General features: G+C 38.7%; 1 pseudogene; it reads right to left on the reverse strand.

Moving 5' to 3' along the window:
* Window positions 1-1,197: 1,197 nt before the first annotated feature.
* On the reverse strand, window positions 1,198-12,400 carry LOC110801339 (protein ENHANCED DISEASE RESISTANCE 2-like; annotated as a pseudogene).
* Between the last annotated feature and the right edge of the window lie 3,728 nt (window positions 12,401-16,128).

Consider the following 16,128-nt stretch of genomic DNA (forward strand, 5'->3'; position numbering starts at 1 on the left):
CTAGAAACTATTCTTGGTTGATAGGTACGTCTAAGAACTTATTAGGTAAACCTATCGATTTTGCCACGACATAAAAGGACTCCTTACTTATATCGTTGAGTTTCACCAAAACTAACATGTACTCACAATTATTTGTGTACCTTGCCCCTTTAGTACCAATAAGTAACACCTCGCTGAGCGAAAACTATTACTAGATTGATGTAAAGGATATCCAAGCAAGTGTATATTTTGGCATGGCACCTTTTAACTCAATATTTAAGTTTGGAACTTAAGGCTCTTACTATGTTGGTTAGATTTTAAGTGAACTAAAATCCTTAATCATGCAACATAATCAAGCTTTGATCTCATGCATTTTAAGACATATTTAAAAGCAATAAATAACTTAAAACATGCATAAGATAAATGTGATCTAGTATGGCCCGATTTCATCTTGAAGCTTCAACTTCAAAGTCCGTCTTGAAAATCTCCGTGGGAGGCACCATTTTTTTCAAATAGGATAAGCTATAATTAAAACTAATTACAACTATTTGATGGTACGCAGACCATATTTGAATTGAAAAACAACTTTGGTACTTTAGACCAATTACATTCAAATTAATGGTACACAGACCATATTTTCTATCCTATTTGGGCCACACTAGTCACTTCATAACCTGCAAAACAGTACATATACAATATATACCATTCACCCACACTAGTAGAAAAAACCCTTATTGCAGCGGGCTTTTAGACCCCTGTTGCAGCGTACATCGTATGCTGCAACTGGGGGGCCTGCAACAAGTCTGAACTTGTTGCAGCGTACAATGTTCGCTGCAAAAAGTGATTTGTTGCAGCGGGCTTTTAGATGTACGCTGCAACAAGTGCCAAAAAATTGGCAAAATTTTGGACTTGTTGCAGCGTACATATATATGTACGCTGCAAAAGACTCAACTTTTTGCAGCGTACATTTATTTGTACGCTGCAACAAGTCTGAATTACTCAATTTTTTGCAGCGTACATTTATTTGTACGCTGCAACAAGTCTGAATTTTTGCGAAATTTTTTTCCCTTGTTGCAGCGTACAACATATATGTATGCTGCAAAAAAGCACTTTTGGCGGGAAAATTCTAATTTTGTTTAGGGATACCTAGAGTGCCTTGCACCAAATATAGAAACCTGTCAAAACAATAATAGAATAACGCAACCTGTATAACAAATATAAAAACAACAACTGGAGTTTTGTATACTATATATCCCAAAACCAAAGTGCACATATTACATTTAAATATATGTTCCAATTTCAACATAAACATACATTTTAATATAAAATTTATTCTATAACAACTAAACCAACTCGATCAAGCGCGCTAAAGCCAATAATAAATACTTGTTGGTAAAAAACTTAGCCCATTGCTCACGAACCACATCAAATTCCTCGCATAAGGCGCAATCCTCGGAGTGTAGACCTTTACAAAAACAGAAATTTAAATTAAACATTAGATTAAATACAAATTAAATATCACATTTTAACATTCAAGAAACTAATGACAATGTCCTAATAGTCTAAAATGAGTCCTTAGGTTCTTTAGTTCAAAGTTGGGAGCGAAAATGTCATTTTAGCCTAAATATGACCTATAACGACCCAATGAGCCTATAGGTGCATAAATAGATTGGAACGAGTCTTAGATCGTTAAAATTATGCATATTAAACATGTAATAAGTTTTAAATGAGTCCTTAGGTTCTTTATTTTAAAGTTGGGAGCGAAAATGCCTTATTTTAGCCTAGATATGACCTATAACGATCAAACAAGCATTAAATGGGTATAAGTAGATTAGAATAAGTACTAGAAACTCAAAACTAAGCTTATTAATCATATAATAATTTAAAAATGAGTCCTTAGGTTCTTAAGTTCAAAGTTGGGAGCGAAAATGTCATTTTAGCCTAAATATGACCTAAAACGACACAATGAGCCTTAAATATGCATAAATGGATTGGAACGAGTCTTATAAAGTTAAAATTATGCATATTAAACATGTATTAAGTTTAAAATGCGTGCTTAGGTTCTTTATTTTAAAGTTAGGAGCGAAAATGCCTCATTTTAGCCTAAATATGACCTATAACTATCAAACAAGCATTAAATGTGCATAAACAGATTAGAATAAGTCTTAGAAACTTAAACTAAGAATATTTATCATATAATAAGTTTAAAATGAGTCATTAGGTTCTTAAGTTCAAAGTTGGGAGCGAAAATGTCATTTTAGCCTAAATATGACCTATAACGACACAATGAGCCTTAAATGTGCATAAATGGATTGGAATAAGTCCTAGAAAGTTAAAACTAGAATATAAAACATTTAGTAGGTTTAAAATGAGTCCTTAGGTTCTTTAGTTCATAGTTGGGAGCGAAAATGTCATTTTAGCCTAAATATGACCTACAACGACCTAATGAGCCTTAAAGGTGCATAAATAGATTGGAACGAGTCTTATAAAGTTAAAATTATGCATATTAAACATGTATTAAGTTTAAAATGAGTGCTTAGGTTCTTTATTTTAAAGTTAGGAGCGAAAATGCCTCATTTTAGCCTAAATATGACCTATAACTATCAAACAAGCATTAAATGGGTATAAGTAGATTAGAATAAGTCTTAGAAACTTAAAACTAAGCATATTTATCATATAATAAGTTTAAAATGAGTCATTAGGTTCTTAAGTTCAAAGTTGGGAGCGAAAATGTCATTTTAGCCTAAATATGACCTATAACGACACAATGAGCCTTAAATGTGCATAAATGGATTGGAATGAGTCCTAGAAAGTTAAAAATAAGCATATAAAACATTTAGTAAGTTTAAAATGAGTCCTTAGGTTCTGATCATGGCATATACTTGAAAAGGCAAACATTTAATCACTAATCTAAAGATGAAGATTGAATAGTACATCTAATAAGGAATCAATAGATCACAGACCCCTAAACCTCTAATTCACCTCAATAAGCTCTTTTTTCTCCATACCTCTTTTAACAAAACACCCCTTACTTCTGTATCAAGAAAGGGAAATGAGAAAAGGCAGATTTTAAAAGTCTCACCTGTGCTGCACAGCCTGGACGTCTAGCAACATGGTCCATCCGACTTGAATTCTTGAACCAATCAACAGCAACAAGATCCATTAAAGGTTTCCCTGCTGGAACCTTTGACTTGTCACGACAGAATTTTTTGCTGCGAACCTTGAAGTTATTTCCATCAGATATTCTCCAGCAATTGCGAGCATTTTCATTGTCGTCTCGTCGCAAAGTTCCCGAGAACATAGTTGAATCAATCTGATCGGTTGGTTCTTCAACAGCTTCAAACACAAAGGGAGCTGTTAAATTTATGCTTGAATAAAAATATTGCAGTTACAAAATAAATGAGGGAAAGTGGATAAAGCAATGCCTACCGGTTATCTTGACTTCATTCTCAGGCGGAGAGCGGTAACCCTACAAGATTTCCAACCACAGTTAAAGAGCATTCAGACACCCAAGAAAAACGTTTACCTAGCAATCTAGTACAAACCTCTTGCTCTGCCTCGGGTATTTGATAATCCTCATCTTCATCAGAGTCTTCATCCATCATGACAGAGTTTCTATTCGGAACAATATTCCGATCAGGAGAACAAGGATGAATGGATGGATCCTGAAACTTTTGGTTCTTTCGTGAAGGCATAGATGCTGAGGTCATGTTGACCATAACTGGAATTCTGGGGGTAGCAATCCTTTCATCAGTTTGAGAAAAGTATTCACGCAACCCTGTCAGAGTAGTAGGGAGATTAAACAACTAATAACATAAACACATTTTAGGGAAAAGAGGCAGAAGTCCCTTGGCGCGCAACAAAAGAACTAATACTCTTCAATGAACAGATGGTTGGTCATCATTCTTACATTTCCAAGTAAATGATTTTGCACAACGTTTTATTTTAAATTGACAAAGCCACCTCGATGCAAACTTCCTACCAATTCCAATACGCAACCTGGCTAGCAACATAATGTATTTATCTTTCTTAATTATACCCAACTATCTGGTTCTATATCTTTCAGCAACAATTTTTCAGAGAAGCGTAAAAAACATAAGAGTAGAAATGTCAGCATCTAGTACATAACAACTAGATTACTGTTCGGCCCAATTCTGCATGCAATCCTAGCTTCTACTGCCAAATACCAACCCATTTTATTTTATACAAGTTATGCTACACAAAACTAATGAATTATCCGTAGAAAAAATCAGTAAGGCCAGCACAAGATATAGGTGGAAAGAATGTCCAGAGCCGGTTCAAGAACTTATAGATAATAAAGCAACTACAAACATAAAAGGCAGGACAGCAGGAGCAGTATCAGAGTGCAAGAAGTCAACTGCAGAGGGCTACCAAATATTGGGGTCGTAATTTATAATAAAATAAATTAATTATTGTGAATTAGTGTAGCAATTTAGAGTTTCTGCAAAATAGGCGTATGTGGGGTGGCTTTTGAAAGTTCAATATGGGCCTCTTTTATCCATACAAACTAACCTTCATTCAATTCCCCTTGCCCCCTTTTTTCAACTCCGTCATTCTCAAATATTTGAAGCGTTTCTTTCATTTCCAAGATATGTCTCCTGCCTTCATAACTCTATGCTTTATTGAACTCCAATTTTCTAAATAATTCCCAAAATCCCTTAAATTGCAACCCACTGGCAATTACGGAATACATATCCAATTCAATTCACGTCACGACCATTACTGATAAATCGAAGAAAGCAATTCTAAGAGATTTTATATTTTTTTGGGATTGGAAATGTTTTCCTATATTTAAGTTAAGTTGCAAAAGAGCTTAATAATAGTTGAGCCAGACCTGATAAAAGGATTAGCAACAAAAGAAAAAGAAAAATTAAGAAATTGAAATTTCCAAACAGGAGCTCACCAGCAACACTGTTCAACACTTGAAGGAGGCAGTGCTGCTGAAATGATGAGACATAGCCCACACCCCATCCTTTCAGATCAACTTGCATAAGGTGCTGCACTTGTGATCTGGGCCTCCCATTTCGTGATTTTAGAGGAGAAATGTTGAACCCACCGCCTGAAATATTGTAAAACAATGTTAACCTATCAATAAATTGGAAAACAAACTGAACAATAGTTGTATTTAAAATCAGAGGGAACTCAATTACGAAATGTATCAAAACCAAGAGTAAGCAGAAAACCAATTAATAAAAGAAATCTATAAATTACTTTCAAGATGGGCTCGCACAAATCCTGGCTGAGGACCACAGTTCTCATGCACCCTCGAGCGGAACAACACAACTGCATCATAACAAAATACAATGAGGGGACAAAAGAGGAGTGTGAAGGTGAAGCTGAAGGAGAATCTGAAGGTAATAAACTAACCATAACTTCCATCATCATTACGTCGCCAATAACGTACATAGCAGAGGTCACGAGGCCATACAAACCTGAAAAATCACAGATTGCTAAATTAATCTAAAGATCCTTTTACTTCATAAATGTCATACGAATGCGGAAAAACTACAAAATATATCCCATCTCCTTTCTCCATTAAAAACAATAAGTTAATCTTTAGCAGAATATTAATCATTATGCTACATCGAAATGCAGAAAAATTACAGGAGAAAAACTTACATAGAAAACCAGTCAAGCTGAAGTCTGTGATATATAATAGCAGTATGTCCATCCACCTCCTCAACTAAACTACCATACTGGAAAGAGCAATCCCATCTGGATAACCACGTAAAGGTAAAACCACGTCAGACTATAAGAAACCAGTGCAAAAATCATCAACAGTGGATGTGTCAACTCAAGCACAAATATCCAGAAACTTCCAATTAGAGTAGCCGAAAGCACATGGAGCTCCAACCCACGAGAAAACAAATAATTGATAAGATCTAAGTATCTAACCATGCCCTGACTCTTAACTGTTATTGGCCAGGCACCCATCCTCAGCAAAGCAGCAATAGCATGAAAATGAAATCGAAGCTGAGGTATGGGTGAATAAAGGAAATAGGAGGGACAATTATCTGATCAAAATCAGAAACTTAAAAATATTACGAAAAGGAACAAATTGTGCTACAATGAAAGGCAGTAAATTACAGACTTTTCACAGTATTGAGTATATTGGACAACACATATTCTGAAGAAGAATAAACAATAAACTATCACGAACTAAGTCCTTACTGTAAGCACTTAACATGTAAGAGGAGTTGAGGTTTAAGCTACGCCAGGGCGGAGTATGCAGAAAAAGAACTGCAGGTATAAGATTCAGGGATCTTTCCTTACATGTCCCCAACTAGATGCTATTTTGTGTTATGAACAATTATGTTAAGACAGACCTGCAAGTTTACAGAGGCCATATAACGACATGTGATCATATGGTGACAGACAAGCTGCTATTAAACAAGCACGAGACAACGAGAAAAAACAATTAGCAGACACAAGATGAAAAACTGTTTAATGATACCAGGATTTGAGTACAAATGCAAAAACTTCAAACAACAGCCAATATTACCAATGAAGAGGCTTTTAGTGCAAAAAAATTTAAAACGTGACATGTTTGTGTGGTATCTCATAGGGAAGATGCTGTGTGCCTGTGTTGCTATTTATTTCCTCCCAGTGATTCTATGAGATTTTACAAAAATCTTCATTTGAAATTCAAATGTTAAGCATCCAAGAACATGTCGCAATAGATGTATATATCTGATGGTGTAAGATTGAATTAATACTTCATCATAAGTGAAAATTCCACATTACGCCAATGCAACTAAAGAAGTCCCCACCCTAAGTAGAGTGGAAGGAGCTCAGATGACACAACCGCTACAGTGAAAGATGCAAATTATAGTCATGAAATTGAAAAGCAGGAAATCCGAATCAAGCCATACATGCACAATGTGATTTTAATTTTTCCTATCTTTTCTCCAGGGTGGGCTATTGGGGCCAATAGGAATTGCATCACATGAGCGAGAGCTTGGGAGAATGAATTCCGTGGCAGATTTTCCCATGGCGTGAATATCAAAGCACTTTATCGTTATAATGAAAATTCATGGCTGAGATTCGTTACTTACTCAAATCTTGTCCCATCCATACTCATTATAAGTTCAAATATATCTTCACAAGTAGCATCAACAACTCCTACAGCCCTCATTGCTCTGCTGCAACTCCTCGGCTGTATAAAAGAAATTTTGCATGATATACAAATAACAGAGAAAGTTGAACCATCATACTTCGAAAACAACATGAAATTACATACAAGGTAATCAACTTCAGAAAGCTCTTCAAAAATACGAAGCCCTGCAATTGCAGAAATAAGATATTATCAATATCAGGTACCAGCCACGTTATAAGAGGAAGTAGTTGATTTCTTCAATATTACAACAATTACCATTTTGACATTGAAGAAGACGCCAATGCTTCCGAGAAAAGACTTGAGTATTAGCACTTTGGGATAGATCCGAGTCAATTTCACGGGTCCAGTCCAATATAGTCCAATATAGCCTTTGGAGGTCCTGGAAGATAATAGAGTAAAATAGTAAATGGTACAGACCAAGATAAGCACAAGTTCCTTTATAGTTACTATGAGGTGAAAAGAGCACTAACCATTCCCAATTGTCGTTCTCCTCAATAAATTAGAACCATTCTCCTCATCTTCCTGGGCACTATGCCTGCAAGGGTTCAAGGAACATAGTGTTCAGAAATACACAGTTGCACTGACCAGAGTGTTCAGAAATGTGGATATACCATCTCAAAAACGCAGAGTTTTACATTCTTCTGCCCAGATTAAAAAAAGAAAAACCAATTGACCCCCCCTCCCCCCAACTCTTCCTCGACAAAGAAAAGAAGGGATGGTATGAGTAAATGAGTTAGTCAGAAACTGTCATTAAAATAACCACATTTGTAACTTCTGGCAGTTGTTAAAAGGGTAATTGAGGCGTCACATTATAAAGTATTTAAATTTTCTGCGCAATTGTGTCTCATAAAGAATACAGCTTTAAGGCAGAAGGAAACATCTCCTACTCAGGTGAATTTTCTTATATATCTTTCCATAGTCAAATTTTTACAGGCAACAGCCATAGAAACAGACATGTTGCTAACTTATATGTGTATTATGTGCCACAAATAAGGGGATATAACAAGATAACACTGTCAAAGACAAGGATAGCAAGATACCACTTATACGTGTATTATGGGCCATAAATAAGGGATATAACAGGATGGATATCTTGATACTTCATTATAAAACGGATAATGTAAAATTTCAAGAAAGGCCAAATCTAACACCTGGACACGTACCCATGTCCAGCACCAGAAATCCGAGACTTAACAGCATAGGGCTACACTAGAAATCAGATATTCTTGAACACAGTGTTGCAATCAAGATTTTGTATGAAGTAATGAATGATTAAAAACCCATAAACATCATTTGAACAAACCCTAAGAAACCCATAAATCATCGAACTCAAAACTATGTGATTTTGTCAATCATAAACCTAAAATTGAACCCTAATCTGAAAACGAAAATCAAAAACTAAAATTGAACCCTAATCTGAAAACGAAAATAAAAAACGAAAATAGAAATTGAACACACCATACCGAAACCACCGGAACCACGACGCCGAGCAACCACCGGAACCACGACGCGACGGGGAGATGCTGAACCCCCGGCCGACCAAGAATATATCTTTCAGTGACAGGCCGCGCGAGAATTGAACGGGATGGGGGAGATGAGGCGAGAACACCACACACCGGCGAAGACAGCGACGCAGGGCTGAGCAACGCTTGGGTTCGACGGCGACGCAGGGCTGAGTTCGACGGCGACGCAGGGCTGAGTTCGACGGCTTCTTGGATATTTGTTTAAGGGAAAAAGCTTGGAGCTAGAAGAGAAGGAACAACGTACGTTTGAGCGAGGTTTGTTGCAACCTAGGAAAGTAAAAAAATTTGAAACGCAGACTTGTTGCAGCGGGCAATAACATGTACGCTGCAATAAAGTCGGGTTGTTGCTGCGGGCTTTTATTTTGTACGCTGCAACAAACACATTTGCTGCGAACAACTAAAATGTACGCTGCGATAACCCTTTAAAGGGTTTGACCCGCGTTGACCGACTGGTTGTTGAAGCGTATTTATACATGTACGCTGCAACAAGGGGGCTGCAACAGGGGTTTTTTCTACTAGTGCCATTCATTATCATGAATGGCCCACATAGCTGGTTAGTAAAAAACATTATGCATCACATAAACATTTGCAGCAATTAATCAAGGGCACCAATAATCTACAAATTATTCAGTCCTTATTAATTCTAATCAAGTTGTTTTAACCTTAAGGATTTGTAGACCTAATCAAGAGTATATGACTAAAAGGGCTCCCACTTAAACCAATAAATTCATATGCTTTACTAATTTTAAACATAAAAATGTATTTCTAGTCTAACCGGAAACATACAAATTTAATTAAAATTTAAAGCTCATATAAATTTATAATTGAATCCACAAAATTAATTTAATTTCAGTCGTATTTAAATTAATTCATGATTTTAATTTTAGTAAAATAATTAGAATAAATAAAATTTATTATAATTATAATATTCAAAATTAAAATCCAAGAAAATAATTTAAATTATTAATTTTAAAATTAATTAAAATTACGTAAACTGAAAATTTCAAATTAAAATTTTAAAACGATCTAATCGCAACGCAACAACCCCACGCAACGCACGCCCATGGGCCACACGCACACAGCCATCGCTGGCCATGTGCGCGCAGCCCATGCGCTGCGTCGCATCGCCGCTGCTCCCCATCGCAAGGCGCGCGCCAGCGCTCGTCGCAATAAGCACGCTGCTCACCATCGCTGGGCGCAGCGCTCGTCGCACGTCGCAACAAGCACGCTGCTCACCATCGCTGGGCGCAGCGCTCGTCGCACGTCGCAACAAGCACGCTGCTCGCCATCGCTGGGCGCAGCGCTCGTCGCACGCACACTTGCGCTCGTTGCGCGCGAGGCTCCGCACGCTTGCACGAGGCAGTGCACGCTGTGGCGCAGCTCGCTTGCTGCCCACACGCGACTGCTCGTGCCTTGCTCTCGCCCTTGCCCATGCGCCCATTGCTCACAGCCCACGACACAAGGCAGGGCTGCTGCCTTGTGCTCGTGCACCATGCCCTTGCTCGCTGCATTCGTATCGCATGGGCGACGAGCTCCCTTGCTCGTCGTCGCATGCCCGCACTTTACAACACCCCTTAAGGGTAACACGTAGCGTCCATTGCTTTGTGCGTGCAAGTTATATGAGCGAATCGCATAAAAATTAAAAATTTATGTTCAAAATTAATGACAAATTAATAAATAATATTAATTTCATAATTTTAGGGCGAAAAATCGAAAATTTATTATTTAATTGATTTCCGATTAACATGGATTCAAGTCTAGGTCATAAAAATTTAAAATTTAACATAAATTTACAATTTTTATGGTGGTTTTTAATCATAGGTATCTAATTAAATTATAACTAATTATGAAAATCAAATTAATTCTAAATTATTCCAATTTTCAACAAATTAATCATAATTACAAATTAGATTGCATAATTAACAAGGCTAGGCATTCAAACTTGTTAAACATATACAGTAGGTCAATCAAAAATTCAAGATTTATCAACAAGAATCGCAAATATTTAATTTAACATCTTAAATTTACGAAATTTTGCATTCGAAAAACTAAAACCTCCGAAAAGTCATAGTTAGGCTTCGAATTTGAGAATTCTGGGTTCGGCCGAAAAATAATATTTTTGTCAAAATTTTAGAATGCCATTTACATGCGGAATTGACTCAAAAATCACTCGATTTGGATGAGTAACGAAGAAACTGCCGAAAAACTGCGTACGTATAATTAAATAAACGCAATTTGCAATTAATTAACAATTACGAAAATTAATCACCCCTTTTAATTCTTGCAAATTTGTAATATTTAACCATGTTCATGCAATTTAGATTATGAAAATAATAAGAGGCTCGTGATACCACTGTTAGGTTATGATACATATGACAATTCATAAATCATGCGGAAAAACCATAAAGCCAGGAAAGCATATTATTTACACATAATCATTTAGCATAGAATAGATGCATACATGTTGTAGCGTGCCTTCCCTAGCTGCGCCCGAACCGGACAAGAACAAGTCTTTAGGACTCCAAATGTCGTCCCTCCGTAGATAGTCCACAGTACGTCCGGATCCGCCTCAAATTAGACCAACTAGAATCGCCCTTAAGGTGCTTAGGACTTTCGGCTCTTATTGCAAGTGTATGGCTGATTTATATTTCAAAAACTTACCCTTTGAATACTTCAATCGTACCCATAAATTGTGACCCTAGGCACTTATTTATAGGAGTATGGAAAAGGAATTGTAATCCAACTAGGATATGGATTTGCTAATTAGAACTTTATTAGGACTCTAAATAACAAAGCAAATCTAATAGGATTAGGATTTTAATCTTTGCACAAATCCTAATAGGATTAGGATTTCCCGCACACGCATCGTATAAGCCGTGCACCCGCGCAGGCCTTGCGGCCCACGACAGGCGTACAGCCCATGTTGCTGTGCTGCGCGCGCGCGCGCCCCTGGCTGGGCCTGGCCTTGCGCTGGGCCTGGTCGAGGCGTGTGTTGCTGCGTGCGGCTCGCTGGGCGATGGCCTGGCTTCGTGCTGGGCCTTCGTCTAGCGGGCCTCGTCCGATGCTAATTCGTACGATACGCTTCCGATTAAATTCCCGATTCCGGAATTCATTTCCGATACGAACAATATTTAATATTTTCGATTCCGGAATTAATTTCCATTTCGAACAAATATTTAATATTTCCATTTCCGGAATTATTTTCTGATTCCGATAATATTTCTGATTCTGACAATATTTCCGTTTCCGGCAATATTTCCGATTCCGGCAATATTTCCATTTCCGATAATATTTTCCGATACGTACCATGTTTCCGTTTCCGGCAACATCTACGACTTGGATAAAATTTATATTTCCGATACGATCCATATTTCCGTTTCCGACAATATCATCGTTTCCGGAGTATTCATTTCTTGCTTGTGACGATCTCAGCTCCCACTAAAACCAAGATCTGTCGATTCCGAATATCCATAGATAGAATATTTAATGCCATTAAATACTTGATCCGTTTACGTACTATTTGTGTGACCCTACGGGTTCAGTCAAGAGTAAGTTGTGGATTAATATCATTAATTCCACTTGAACTGAAGCGGCCTCTAGCTAGGCATTCAGCTCACTTGATCTCACTGAATTTTTAACTTGTTAATTAATACTGAACCGCATTTATTAGACTTAACATAGAATGCATACTTGGACCAAGGGCATTATTTCCTCCACGTCTGTGGGGAAGAACACTTCGAAGCCTTGAAAAACATCCCATTTTTCACTTGAAAAATGGAAATTCCCAACAATGACAACCAGGACGATGTCCTTGTCCAAACGGATTCAGGATCCGACGAGGGGGAGCAAATGCAATCGGTGGCGAGATCACAGCTGACAAGGGCTACCGTCGCAACAGCTAGCAGACCTCCACTCCCTTCTCGAGAAGAGCTCGCCGCAGCCATGACTATCATGCAGAATTTCCTCTTCAATGAGAAAGAACAGGCACAGGCAGCGGATCGCCGAGAAGCGAGGAGAATCAGGCGACAACTTCTGCTGAACAAGCCACCACCTAACGAAGAAACTGCGAGACCCGAACACACTCTCCCTACAATGTCGGGGACACACTTAACGACAAGATGGAGAGAGAATACATGGGATACGCAGCAAAGGGAAGAACAACAGCCAGAATGGTTTGAAACACCATCTCCAACACCGCAAGCTCTCCAAAGCGGGGCAAGTGACCGCACTCGGATCCGAAGCTCGGTACACAGTAGGTTGCGCCCTTCGGTCCATGATAGGCTAGGCAGTACCAGTAGATCCAGTAGGAAAACCGAAGCCAGTGGTCGGTCGAGAAGAAGAAGAAGGAGTGATCGAACTCCTAGCCCCCTACACGCCCCCGAACAATCCCACAGAGGAAACTCGAGGAGCGAAGGTATCAGGGCGAGGCTAGGAAAGAGGATCATGACCCCAGCGTCTTCCCCGCTCTCAAATGATATTGTTATGGAGGAGATTCCTAAGGTTAGGCTACTAGCACACTTGACATTCAGCGGGATTACGGATCCGAGGGATCACGTCATCTCCTACGAGCAGCAAATGTTCTTAAGCCCCTACTCCGAGGCTTGTTGGTGCAAATACTTCCCAACCACACTGACAAGAGTTGTAGGAGAATGGTTCAGGTCGTTGCCGAAGGGATCGATCAAAAGCTGGAAAAAGCTGAAGAAGAGGTTCTGCGTGCAATTTGTGAGCAACAATCGCCCTGAACGAACTACCGCAGAGCTAACCTCCATACAACAGGATCGAGACGAAAGTCTTCGGGACTTCATGGCCCGATTCATGAAAGAATCAACTAACATTCCGAACCTGCAGCCAGACGTAGCAATCTTCGCCTTGAAACACGCAAAATAGCTGACGTACTTCAAAGGGCAGATGCGTTCATCAGATGGCAGATGCGTTCATCAGGGGAAATTCCGAGATAAACTGTTAATGAAAAGCCCCTCCAAAATAGCTGACGTACTTCAAATGGCAGATGCGTTCATCAGAACGGAAGAGTTCAACAAGGCAGCAGCAAGGTTGAAAGGTCCCTCGGATACGAGGGATACCAAGATGAATCAGAGTAAGCCCGAGGGCAACTCGAGAAAGGGGAAAGAGAAGGTGGGCGCGAGAGAGGAAAGCCCAAAGAAAGACGGGAAGAAGGGTGAATTTCAACCCAAGTACACCAACTACACTCCACTCACCATACCTGTTTTGGGCAAATTCGACTTAGAGACGAGCTTGCCTTGATGAAGGTGCTAACAATCGATCGAGCTAGATAATTGAGAAAGGTGAGAGCAAGTTGTAATAGCATAAGATAATCGTAGGTTTATTGCTTGGAAATCATGTATGTAAAATAGACAAGACTAAGCCATTTTATAGGCATTTACAACAAGAACGTAACGTTTATGGAATAATTGCTCATAATTAGATAATAAATACGTAATGAAGGCCGGCTTCATCAAAGGTTTATAACGTCCATTTTGAGCCCAGCGGTTGGGAATACCGTTCGAATAATGCCACCTTGCGCCCTGCTGGCAGCCACGTAAGCAATGCTTGCCACGTATGCCCACGTCACCAAGAGGGTATTTTTCCCCCTAACAATTGTCCCCAAACCCATTTTGAATTTATTCCGGGAAGTTCAAAAAGGAGAAATGGGTTTCACGGAAGGAAAAAACGGAAACCGCCTCTTAACCTCCCCAACACTGACGGCGTCAGGATCATGATGACTTTTGCCTTGGAGACGCCAACCGTCCATCTGCGCCAATAAATAGGACTGCGCTTCCAACCATCCGCAATCACTTCTGCAATCTCTCTCTTCTCTTTCCCAGAAAAAACGATCGGCGCTCTTTCTCTCTCCTTTTTCCAGGTAACTGCTCGGCTTCCATCTTCTTTTCTTCTTCTTTCTTTCTTCGATTTCTTCTATGTCGCAACGAATGGGGACGAAATCCACCCATGCGAAGAACAAGAGAGTGGTGGTGGAGTGCGATCTGGTTGAGGGGCCGATTTTCAGCCCTACCCACATTCTGGACAGAAAGAATGCTCGGCCGGCCACTTGGGGTGTAACACCCCGACAATTCTCTCTTTTCTAAAATAACTTTTTAACATAAAACGTAGAGAATTATCAAGGCATTATCGCCCGTGTGAAAACGTAACGGCTTATTCAGAATTTTGCAGCGGAAAACATAAAACTAACTTTTAGGTTCATAAATAAACTTATTACATATTAGGTCCAAAACCAATTAACTGAAATAAGGAAATACGAATAGTACGACAAATTTCAAATTAAGTTAACAAACCAAATCATTTAATAAAGCAAACATAACTACAAGCTCTCTAATCCCGATCCCAATGATGCATCATCTTCAAACCTGTAGATGGGCAACGCTTATTGATCCTTAGAGACTGCTCACCAAAGATGGGTCATCACAGGATCAATAAGGCATAGCCATGATCAACACACACAAACAAAGCACGTTATCAGCAAAGCTGAATACTACATACTAAAACAATAATAATCCTAATATGATACTATTAACGAACAACCCTAACATGATACTAATGAACATAAACAAGGGCAGACAAAACATGATAATTTGACGACCATACTTAACTAGACTAGGCTAGACTGGATTTGACTTTTATAACAATAATATTATTTTAATTGAAATAGACAATGGACCGAGTTTTCTAGCTAGAGGCTTCACTAAGGAAGACGAGGTACGGGCGCGACTCCGTAACCTCAGTGACCTGCGATATCGAGGAACGTTTGAATAAAAATAGGACACGGTGATCAATCCGGTCCGAATTAAAGGCCATGGGCTACCACCATGAACCCCAACTCATGTTTGTCCGTCACTTTAGACGTGCACAGTCTAAAGCTATTGCTACTCAGTTTCACTTTACATGATTTACAAATTGACACCCTGTTATGACTCAACAATCACATAAGGCATACAATCCACATTTATTTACAACTGTTTTTATCTTGGAATTAAGTAAGTGATCACAAAGGCATCAAACAAGACTCATTCCAATTAACTCCAATCCTTCCTTTAATACTGATCTACCCTGTATATGGGTATAAGGTTTCAACTTACTAAATGAGGTCCTCGGCCCTCATAAAGTAGTGAAAAGCTAAAAGGGAACAACAATCCACTGATCTGAATTATATACAAAGTAATCTAGTGTTCCCAATCAAACATGTTTGTATCAATCATCCATACTAACATGCTATAATCCTCAAAATGCAATATAGGTTCAATACATCTAACCAACAGTATTAAACATGCAATATTCAACCTGACTAAATTCATCAACGATATCAACATAACCAAGTTCATCAACAATTCAACATGGTTTCAACAATTAGCACACATTCCAAGCACACAGGTATGTACGTACCTTGTGTAAACAAACTGCGAGACCACTTTAATAATTCAAAAGTCGCCTACGGAGAATTCTCCACCTAACAAC

This window comes from Spinacia oleracea, chromosome 4 (assembly GCF_020520425.1).
Source record: "Spinacia oleracea cultivar Varoflay chromosome 4, BTI_SOV_V1, whole genome shotgun sequence".
Taxonomy (NCBI): domain Eukaryota; kingdom Viridiplantae; phylum Streptophyta; class Magnoliopsida; order Caryophyllales; family Amaranthaceae; genus Spinacia; species Spinacia oleracea.